The following is an 11,889-nucleotide window of genomic DNA, read 5'->3' as shown; positions in this document are numbered from 1 at the left end:
TGTGGGAAACTTTACACTATTTTATGTCAATATTTAATGGTGTAGACATCAGACTTATTCACACATGTGTTTAAGGAAGCAAGGGAGGTCTTGATTGTTGTGCATGAAGATACCTCCAAGGTGAAGATGTCAAGACTCCAACTACGAATTATCTAAATTTGAGTCTCCCAGATTGCATGATGATGAAACTATTATTAAGTTCAACATTTGTTTTGTTGGATATTGCAGATGAATTGTTTGCCTTGGAGGAGAAGATTCCCAAGGAATGATGTAAAAGTGACAACAAAATGGAAGAATCTCAAAACATAGCTTCATTGCGAAGGTGGATGAACTATTCAGATCATTGTCAACCTTTGAAATGTTCTTAGGTACATCTGAAAAGAAGAAAAAGGGAATTTCTTTCTACTCTGTGATAAAAGAGAAACATCAAGTGCCTGTTAAGATTCTGACGACACTCATGTTGAGTCCATTGCTATTGTTGAAACAATTCAATCGTGTACTTAAACAGTATGGTGAGAAGCCTAATTTTGCTAATCTCAATGAGAACAAAACTTGTGCTGGATATTTTCACAAGTTTTCCAAAATGTAGCCTTACAAGACGGACCCTGACAAATTAGGTATGTCTAATTCTTCTTTACAAAAAATTTTTAGGTGTAAAGAATGTGAATGATTTAGGCACTTTCAAGAATGTCCAAACTTTTTAAAAAAGCAAATCAAAGGCAATGCATCAACCATGTAAGGCAATAAGTTCAACAATAGTGACTCTAATGGAGATGTTAAGGCATTTGTTAGCAACATCACATCAGACACTTGTTTGGTAAATTTAGAGTTCAATGTCTATGCTGATGGATGGTCATTGAGCAAAAAAAAGTATGCAAAGCCAAGTTCGTTGATTAAGATTTATCAGCTTATCAAACCCTCTAAAAGAGATGTCAAGAAAACTTGAAAACTCTAAATGTTCAAAAGAAGAGAACTAAGTCTCTTATGCATAATAATCACGGGCTCGTGTCTACCATTGCTGAACTTAAGCAAAAACTCAATCAAATTTGAGTTGAGAAAGACTCTGCAGTTAAGAATGTCAGGATTTTGAACTCTAGCATGCTTGAAGTCCTTAGATAAGATCCTGACTTCTGGTAAGACATCTAGAAGCATGTCAAGTGTTTGATTTATGTAGCAAGAAGATTACTCTAATAAACAGTAAAAACTTAAAGGAAAGAAGAATGATGAATGTGTCAAAATTACTTGAATCATGTCGAGATGAATTTCGTTGCCAAAATCCAGATTAAATAATTTGACCAAAACACTCCACAAGAACTAGTCTTAGTTGCAAGCCTTGGTCGAACAGAGTAAATGTCCCAAGTAAATAGTAAACAACCCAAGGATATCAAAGGGGTTTCAGATATTTTTCATTTCAAAGAATGTAAATTTGCATAAAACCATGTAAATTCAAGTATAAATTCAATAGTCAAAAGATCCTATCTGGTTAATTGATTCACTTTATTCAAAGCATCAATTTGCTCATGGGATTTTCATTACTAAATAGAATTCATTGACTACCCCTAACAATTTCAATTAAAAAAGCTAACTAAATTGTCGGAAGAATCAAACTAGCCTAATTCAATGAAATTCATGCCAATTCAAATCAAACTAATTGCATTAAGCTTTATGCTTGTTTGTTTAATTACAACATCAATTCGTGAATATGTCTTGGGCTCTAAGCATGCCACTAGAAATGGTGATTAGGTTAGGGTCATGTGATAAAAGGAACAGTACAATCCTACCTATACGTTGTTGACTTCGTTAATTCATTATTTTGAGTACAAATTTCCTCTCTTGCCCGAGTATAAGCGAAAAGAGGTTTTCTGGGTAAGCCAGGGTCGACCATAGGAATATAATAATCTTAATAGGTTAATCATGTGTTCTAACTCACGTGGTATCTATACAGTCTATTAATAGGCACAATATAATTTTGTCCTATATATTTACACTAAGTGCCATGGAGCAGCAAGATGGAGATGGCAATGAAATGAAATAGGAACTCATGTAATTGGCGATGAAATGTAGAAATATGTAACTAATTAAATATAAAGCAAGGATATCTAACATGTTAACACGATACAAAACATTTGTTAACTTAAGATTTAATTAAAGTGAGCAACCTCTCAAGGCCTTTGTCATCTTTGCTCCCCTTTCGACATCCAAATACTTAAAATTAATAAATAATTTGTATATAATCTTTTTGAATTAATTATAAGCAACTCATCCTATATTAAAGGAAGCAACCTCTCGATGTCTTTGTTGCATGCACTCACATTTTTTATATGTATGCTACAAATGAGAGTTTGGCTACAAGATTGCATCGGTACAACCCTTTTGTCATCTGTTTAGATAAATCAAAATCATCATGCGTCAATTGACAATAGTTAACACTTTAACTTTTCTCTTGAATAAAACAAAACATTAATGACCGCATTTGACTAAACAAGACAAATAATTAACGCAGACATCCAGGTTCCCTAACATTAATTATGCCTTACATTATTTACCCCTAATTACATAGACTTAAATGAAATGGCAAGATAAGAAAATGAAAAAATGGAAGTAGAAATGTATTGCATTCATAGCTAAAGCTTTAGGCCTTTCGGCCATGAAGCTTACATTACAAATACAAACAAATAAACAACAAATGAAGGTACAAGAAGATGAGGCAAGCTGCTGAGTATGATTTCGCATACTCATTGGCTCTAATTTTTGCCTTTTACAATAAGGGAAAGTGCTTGGTGTTTTGCTAATCTTGCTTTCATGAAACACTCTCCCAAGATGTAATGATTTTGGATGTGATTGTTTTGAAATTGGGATTATGTTTCATGGGACTTATTGTGAAATATGTTGTGTTGTCTCTAAGAAAAATATTCTCAAAGACTTGCCTCTAGTCAAGGCATACATACTTATTATAGAATGACTGTTTGGTTGTTTGGTTTGTGGTGTGATGACATGTCATTGAATACAGATCATTGCATGCAAAATGCTCTCCAACATTCTCTTCATCATGCGAGTTGAAATGATCATTGCATGCAAAATACTCGCAATGTCTCGACAACCTACTTCTAAGTCCATAAAGTGCAAGTTTTTCTATTGCTTGTCCAAGTATAAGCGAAGCATTCAGTTTACTTAGGTGATCCAAGGTCGAACACAGGAAATTAATATTAAAGCTGAAGGGATAAAAGCCCTATGACAGTGGAAGACTTTACAGAACCATTACTCAATTTAATTTGGGAATCCCAAAATACTAGTACATTGACAAAAATAATTAAGAAACTAGTTTTCTCATTAAGATTTAAACGCTAAGCATGCTTTCTAATTATAGATTAGAGAAATAAAAATTACTTGTTTATGTCTTTGAATCTACAGTGAATCTCCAAATTAGGACACCACCCATCAGAGACCTTCATATCATATGGGATGAGATTGGTTTGTGGGAACTAATTTGGTTAGAAAAAGGTTTAGAGAGAAACTATTTTCTTTTTCCAGATAGCAAAAGCAATGACTTTTTTTTATTAATTCGTTGAAGAAAACTGTTTTCTTCTAGATATTTATAAGAGACACTTGTAAAAATTGTAAAACAAGTTATAATAATTAAGTCCATAACACACATATTTTCTTATTTGCAAAAATTGCAAAAACAAAGCCCAACCCACACATCAAGAGGTAAAATGTCACAAATGCCCTCGTTACTGATATATATTTAATAAACCTTATACACATATGATACACCTAATACCCTTGATACATCTTGCCGATACACTTGATACATTTGATAAATACACTTGATGCACCTAATACTTTTTGATACACTCGATAGCTTTTGATACACACCTAAAACATTTTGATACACACCTAAAACATCTTGATACACATTATACTCCTCATTATATTTTAATCTTCTTGATACACTTGATACACTTGATTAATTTGATACACTTAAAGGCTTCTCTTATAAGTTTGATACACTTGATACACCAGTAATAAACTTGTTATGCTTCATTGGTATACTAGACAAATTTGATATGTTTGATGTACATGATATATTTGATAAATCCGATGCGTTGTGAAAATATACTTAATTAGTATTCTTTACTTATACATTTGATTCATTAAATACACTTGATATGCTTGAAGTCCTACTTATACACTTGATATACTATTGATATACACTTTTAAACTTGATTCATATACTTGTTAATGATTCACTTTGCTGATATGCTTTAACAATATTTTGTTGATATACTTGATAAAGATACACTGAGTTATATCATTCATATACCTAATAATACTATAATGAAGTGCATAAAATTTGAAAGAAAAAATGAAAACCACGTAGTAAGTATATCAACCAACTAATACATATAATATAAGTATATCACAACCCTGGTATACAAAACTAAGATAAAGTAAAACCAAAACAAAATCAATGCAAAAAAAATAAAAGCAAAATCATTTGAAATCAGATTCAACTCAAAATACATATAAAATAAAGTAAAAAAAAAAATTACAAAAAAAAATTACAAATGAAGTTAAATTACTCTGATCAACAACACCATTATATTTTATATTGTAATTATTGTACTATTAATATTCTAAAATCAAGATTAAGACAGAAAGAACAAATATTTTTTCTTGTATAAGAACAAATAAATAATTAGGGCCTAAAAAAGTGGGAGAATAAATAAATAAATAAATAATGTGTAGGGCATTAAAAAGAGGAAGGAAATAAGTTATTGAAGGGTAGTTTAGAAATAATAACAATTTTAAGATGAAGAGTTTTTTTATAAGTGAAAATTTTGTCACATTTGCAAAATTCTAAAAAAATGTGTTATATTTGCTATATCATATTTTCAAAATGCTATTCTATGTAGTTTTATATTTATAAGTGTCTTTCCTTCTTGAAGTATAAAAGGAAGTTGGAGAGATTCATGAGATTCCATAAAAATATTAAATTAGTAAAAATTTCAAATTTACTAATTAGTTAATAATTAATTAAATCATATTTAATTAATATTTCATTCAAATCTTATTTAACTAATATCTATCCAATATCTTAAAGATTTATATTAATTTAATTTAATAAAACTAAACTATTAATTAATTCTCCAATTAATTAGTGGCTAAATTAAATGTCTTATATCTAATTGAAATTAAATTTGAATCATATTCAAATATAAGTTTATCTCATAACCAATATATTTTAATATGAATCAAATTCACATTAAATTTATTTAATATTTGAAGTCATTCAAATATTTTATCTCTAATAAATTAATTTTGAATCATATCCAAAATTAAATTTCTATAAGATGCCATTTCAGCTCGTGTAGTGGGAGATGTTAAGCTGTCTTTCAAAAATAGATTCTTGTTTTTACAAAACGTCCACATAGTTCCTAAGATTAAAAGAAATCTTATATATATTTATTGTCTTATTGAACAATCATATAATGTAACATTTTCTTTAAATGAAGCGTTTATTTCTAATAATGGTGTACATATTTGTTCAACTAAGCTTTAAGACAACTTGTATGTATTAAGACGTAACGAAGCGAAAACAATTTTAAATAATGAGATGTTTAAATATGATAATACTCAAAATAAAAAGAAAAGAATTTATCATAATAACAATACCCATCTTTGGCATTTAAGATCAGGTCACATTAATCTCGATAGGATCGAGAGATTGTTAAATAATGGACTTCTAAATGAGTTAGAAGATGATTCATTGTCTTCGTGTGAATCTTGTCTTGAAGGACAAATGACTAAAATGTCCTTTACTAAAAAAGGTTATAGAGCCAAAGACCCCATAGAACTTATACATTTAGATGTCTGTAGTCTGATGAATGTAAAAGCTATAGGAGGTTTTGAATACTTCATCCCTTTTATAGATGATTATTTAAGGTATGGTTATTTATATTTAATGAGGCATAAGTGTGAAGCTCTTGAAAAGTTCAAGGAGTACAAAGTTGAAGTTGAAAATCTATTAAGTAAAAAAATTAAAATATTTCAATCTGATCGAGGTGGAGAGTACATGGATTTGAGATTTTAGGAATATATGATAGAACATGGAATCCATTCCTAACGTTCAACACCTAGTACACCTCAACAAAATAATGTATCAAAAAGGAGAAATAGAACCTTGTTAGACATAGTTCGTTCAATGATGAGCTATGCTCAATTGCTTAGCTCTTTTTAAGGGTATGCAATAGAGACTGCAGTTCATATCTTGAACAATGTTCCCTCGAAGAGAGTTTTTGAAACACCTTTCGAGTTATGAAGAGGACATAAACGTAGTTTAAGTCACTTCAGAATTTGGGATTGTCCAACACACGTGTTAATGACAAATCCCAAAAAGTTGGAACCCCGTTCAAGGTTATATAAATTTGTTGATTATCCTAAAAAAATGAAAGGTGGTCTATTCTTCGATCCACAGTAAAATAGAGTGTTTGTATCGACAAAGACTACTTTCTTTGAAGAAGACCCCATGAGAGATCATAAACCACAAAAAAATAGTATTAAGTGAAGTAACAAATGATCGACAATGGTTGTTGATGAAGCTGGTCCCTCATCAATTGTTGATGAAACCAACACATCAGGTCAGTCTCATCTTTCTCAATCGTTGAGAATGCCTCGACGCAGTGGAAAGATTGTATCACAACATAACTGTTACTTGAATTTAACTGAAACTCAGATTGTCATACTAGATGATGGCGTTGAGGATCTATTGTCCTATAAACAAGCAATGAATGATGTAGACAAGGACCAATGGGTCAAAGCCATGGACCTTGAAATGGAGTCTATATACTTCAATTCAGTGTGGAAGCTTGTAGATCTACCTAAAGGGGTGAAACCTATAGGGTGCAAATGGATATATAAGAGAAAGGTATAGACCTATAGCAAAAGGGTATACCCAAAATGAATGGTAGACCCAAAAGGAAGGCTATGTTAAAGTGTCCATAGCCACTTTTTATGATTATGAAATATGACAAATAGATGTCTATACTACTTTTCTAAATGACAATCTGGAAAAGAGTATCTTTATGTCTCACCTAGAGGGGTTCAAACCCAATGTTAGGAGCAAAACGTTTGCAAGTGAATCGATCCATTTATGGGTTAAAACAAGCATCTAAAACTTTTTCCATCCCAATTGGTTCCCATAAACCAATCTCATCCCAAAGGATAGGAAGGTCTCCTATGAGTGGTGTCCCAATTTAGAGTTTTTGGTAGATTTAGAGGCGTCAAACTATGTAAGTTTTTCTTTCTCTACTCTATAATTAGAAAGCATGCTTAGCTTTAAAGTTATAATAAGAAAATTAGTTTCTGTATTATTTTATCAATGTATTGATATTTTGGGATTTTCAAATTAAATTGAAAAATGGTTCAGTAAAATTTTTCGCTGCCTAGGACTTTTATCCTATTAAACTAAACAAATGGCAAAGAGATTTTAGCAATACAATCTCATCGTTGAATTCATCCTTCGAATAAGTTGCACTAATATTAAAGTGTGTAGCGAAAGAGCCAAAAAGATGCTTGTCTTAAATTAAGATAACTTACCTACGATGCATACAAACTAATTTAGATACAAATCATAGCTTAACTTCAAGTATTTGGATCTCAAAAGGCGAGCATGTATCGCGAAGGTGCCGAGAAAATACTTTCCTTAATTTTGAAGTTAATACATGTTTTGTATCGCCTCGAAATATTAATACACAATAGATCGTGATTAGTTAATTAAATATTATTTCTTCCCATTCCTACAATGTGAGTTCGTACTTCATCGCACTCCATTGTCGTGATCCTCTTGCATTGTTAGTTGCACCTTAGTGTAGATAATTTGGATAAACAAACAATGCACAATTACTGTAGAGATTATATCACATACGACTAGCAACACGATAGATTCAATTGGAAATCTAATTACCTAAGTTCGACCTTGAACTTACCAAGAAACTTCTCTTTGCTTACACTTGAGTGATAGAGAGAAAAAATTGTATTATATGCATATCACTAGGAAATCAGCGATGCTTAGATAGGACATGCACCTTTTATCGCATCATCCTATTCTAGTCACATATTAAGTAGCTCACTTAGAGATTAACATGACACATCTACAAATGAACGTTGCATGAACAAGTAGCTATTCTTAAAAAAGAAGAGGAAGCTTGCACGTTAGGTTTGGAATTTGTCGAAGATTCACCAATCTTAAATGTTTGAATTTGTGGATTCCTAACATCGAGATGATAACTAATGTTAGTGGGTAGTAGGGGATACAAATTTGATTGTAGAAGTGGTGGTGGTTGGCCAAGATTAGGTGGCAGTGCATGAATCAGAGTGTAAGGAGCAATATAGGCCACATATGAAGAAGAGGGTTGCACAGAAAGGATGGTTGATGTTGTCTGAGGAGGATGGACCAACGCGTATAGCTCCCGCAATGTCACGTGGGCAATAGAATCAACGAAATTACATTGGTCGAATTTATCTGAAGGCAGGGCGACACGATTCGTCCATTGCAGCAATGATGCGAGCATCGATTGTCACGCTAAAATTACAAACAACTATCTTCTCTATTTGATTTCCATCACTAGTTGTGTTTTCTAGACAACACCGAGCATTCCTATTTGTGTTTGATTTCCATCACAAGTTTTGTTGGATTTTCACGGTGATTTGACTTGAGGAGAGTGTTAGAAATGATGAGCTTTCAACATGACCTAAGCTTATTATTTCTAACACTCCCCCACAACTTTGGACGTAAATGTCATAAAGACCTAACATACTAACACACAAATCAAAATTCTGTAAGACGAGTCCCTTTGTGAGGGTATCAAAAATTTGTTGGCTCGAGGATATCATTAAAATTTTATATGTATGGAATGCAGATGCTACAATTATCAACCTTGTATTTGATAAAGTGTGTGTCAATCTCCACATGTTTAGTCCTGTCATGTTCGATAAGGTAATTAGCAATGCTAATGGCTGCCTTGTTATCATAGAATAGCTTCATCGATACCTCATAGTCTTGATAAAGATCAGACAACATCTTATAGAGCCAGATCTCTCCTCATAGATCTCCAAACATCTAGCCCTATATTCGGCTTCAACGCTGCTTCTAGCCACTACTTGTTGCTTCTTACTTCTCCAAGTAACAAGATTGCCCTACGAAAAGGTACAGTCTCGTGAGGTAGACTCTCTATCAACAATAAATCTAGCCCAGTCGAAATCAGTATAAACTTCAACACATCTTTTGTCAACCTTCTTGAATCGTAGACCTTTACCAGGAGCTTCTTATAAATACCTCATAATCCTATTAATGGCTTCCATGTGGTCCTCATAAGGTGCTTGCATGAAGTGACTAATGGTGCTTGTAGCATAAGAGATGTCAGGTTTAGTGTGAGATAAGTAAATCAGCTTTTCCACCAAGCATTGATATTTTTCTTTATCAGCAGAAACCCTTTCATTTGAATTTTTTAGTTTCGCATTGAACTCAACGAGTGTATTAGCAAGACAACATCCAAGCATACATTTCTCAACTAATAAATCAAGGGTGTACTGTATTTGGGACACTAAGATGCCTTCTCTGGATCTAGTAATCTCTATCCCAAGAAACTACTCAGATTTCCGAAGTGCTTAACTTTAATTCAAACCTTACTTTCTTGTTTAGTTGAATGATCTCATCAATATCATCTCTAGATAGCACAATGTCATCCACATAAACAATCAATACTGTAACTTTCCCTACCTTGGAGACTTTGGTGAACAAGGTGGGATTAGAGTGCCCTTAATTGTACCTCTCTGACTTGATGCAAATGTTAAATATGTTAAATCATGCTATTAATGACTATTTCAACCCATATAATGAATTTTGATGTTTGCAAACCTGTTTATTAAATTGAGCTTTAAATCCTAGAGGCAGACTCATGTACACTTCCTCTTTTAAAGAGTATACAACATAGGACTAGCCACACAATAGATTCAATTGGAATACTAATTCACTAAGTTTGACCTTAGACTTACCAGGAAACCTCTCTTTGCTTACACTTGGGTGATAGAAAGGAAAACTTGTATTACATGCATATCACTAGGAAATCAGCAATCCATAGATAAAACATGCCCTTTTTATCGCATCATCTTATTTTAGTTGTCTATTAAGTCGCACACTTAGAGATTAAAATGACACATCTATGAATGAACGTCGCAGGAACAAGCAACTATTCTCAAAGAAGAAGAGAATGTTTGCACATTACAGTTGGAATGTGCTGAAGATTCACCAACCTTTAATGTTGAGTGAATGTGAGGATTTCTAACATCGAAATGATAACTCAGGTCAATGGCTGGGAGGACATATAGATTTGATGGTACAAGCAGTGGCAACCAGTCAAAATTAGGTGGCAATACATGTATCGGGACATGGAGCGTAATATAGGTCGCAAAAGAAGAAAAGGGTTGCACAAAAGAAATGATTAGTGTTGCCTTAGGAGGATGGATACTGACGCGTGTAGCTCAAGTGGTGGCGCATGAGAGATGCAAACGACAACAGAATTGACAGAATTACATTGGTTAGTATTTTCTAAAGGCGGTGGAACCATTCATCCATGGCAGCAATTGATCCGAGCATCGACAATAGTCACAACGACAACACTAAAACTGACTTTCTTCTCTATTTGATTTCTATCACTAGTTGTGTTATCCAGGGTTTGTTCAATATTTCACTCTGATACCATATTAAAAGTATAGACAAAGAACACCAAAATTTACTCGGAAAACTAAGTATCAGGAGAAAAACCATGAACCTAATTAAAAGAATAAAAATTAGGAAAAAGTAAATATTAACTACCGATGGGCTTTCACTCATGACCTAGCCTATTATTTCTAACAATAACCCTTCTTACAACATCGTGCATTGCTCCATAAGTACTGCAACATTGCAAGGCCTACCTATTTTGTTATTTTCTTCACTCCTTGTCCTAAGTTGATGCATACTGACTTCGTATTCACCTAATTCAGCTCAAATTTGACATCAACATCGAATGATACCCTTGATTTGTTTGATGCCTACAAAATAGTAAAAAAGAAACATAAAACCATAAAATGATCTTGAATTAAGCGAGATTTGATAACACGTTTTCTTGTGCTACCTAAAATCCCCAACTTAGTCCTTGATCAACCCGAGCAAAGTAGAATAAAGCATACAGTTACACACAATTGTTTGCTAAGTTGCCAAGTTACATTCTCATGCCTTAACAATTAACAAGAACTAAGCATAAAATGGAAAAAGCAATCAATTGATGCACATTTAAAGTTATTTTTTCATATCCACTCACGTATAAATGAGTCAAAAACCCTTCTACTTAAAAAAAAAACCTAGAATAAATTTAAAGAACCTTCAATTTTCCTTCCCCATATTGGCAATAGTAAGATGGAAATGCAACTACCACTAAAGAAAGGCCTTTCAACGTGACAACAAACATATGGACTCGATAAAGCTACTCTAAGCATGCAAAACCTACGATAGTTAACTGAAAGACTAAAGTGTGCATAAGATATGGAAGAAAAAAAATTAAAATATGCTTAAAATCATAATCGTTTTATTCATATATTGCCTCACAACTGCATGACTTTGAGAGCATGTCATCGATAAGTCAATGAAAGGCACAAGGCAACAAAGAAGTACACACAATAGCCCCAAGCTCATATGCTCTATCCAAAACACAGACATACTGTGCTTCCAACTTAAATTCTAACATTATCCTTAAGTGATAATTACATGAAAACAAGAGTCAAATTGAAAAGGAAAACAAAAAACTTACCTGAAAAATGTGGCATAAGATGGATGGATGCTGGCTCCAA

The sequence above is a fragment of the Cucumis sativus genome, chromosome 5 (assembly GCF_000004075.3).
Source record: "Cucumis sativus cultivar 9930 chromosome 5, Cucumber_9930_V3, whole genome shotgun sequence".
NCBI classification, from domain to species: domain Eukaryota; kingdom Viridiplantae; phylum Streptophyta; class Magnoliopsida; order Cucurbitales; family Cucurbitaceae; genus Cucumis; species Cucumis sativus.
Note: the sequence above shows the minus strand (reverse complement) of the source record.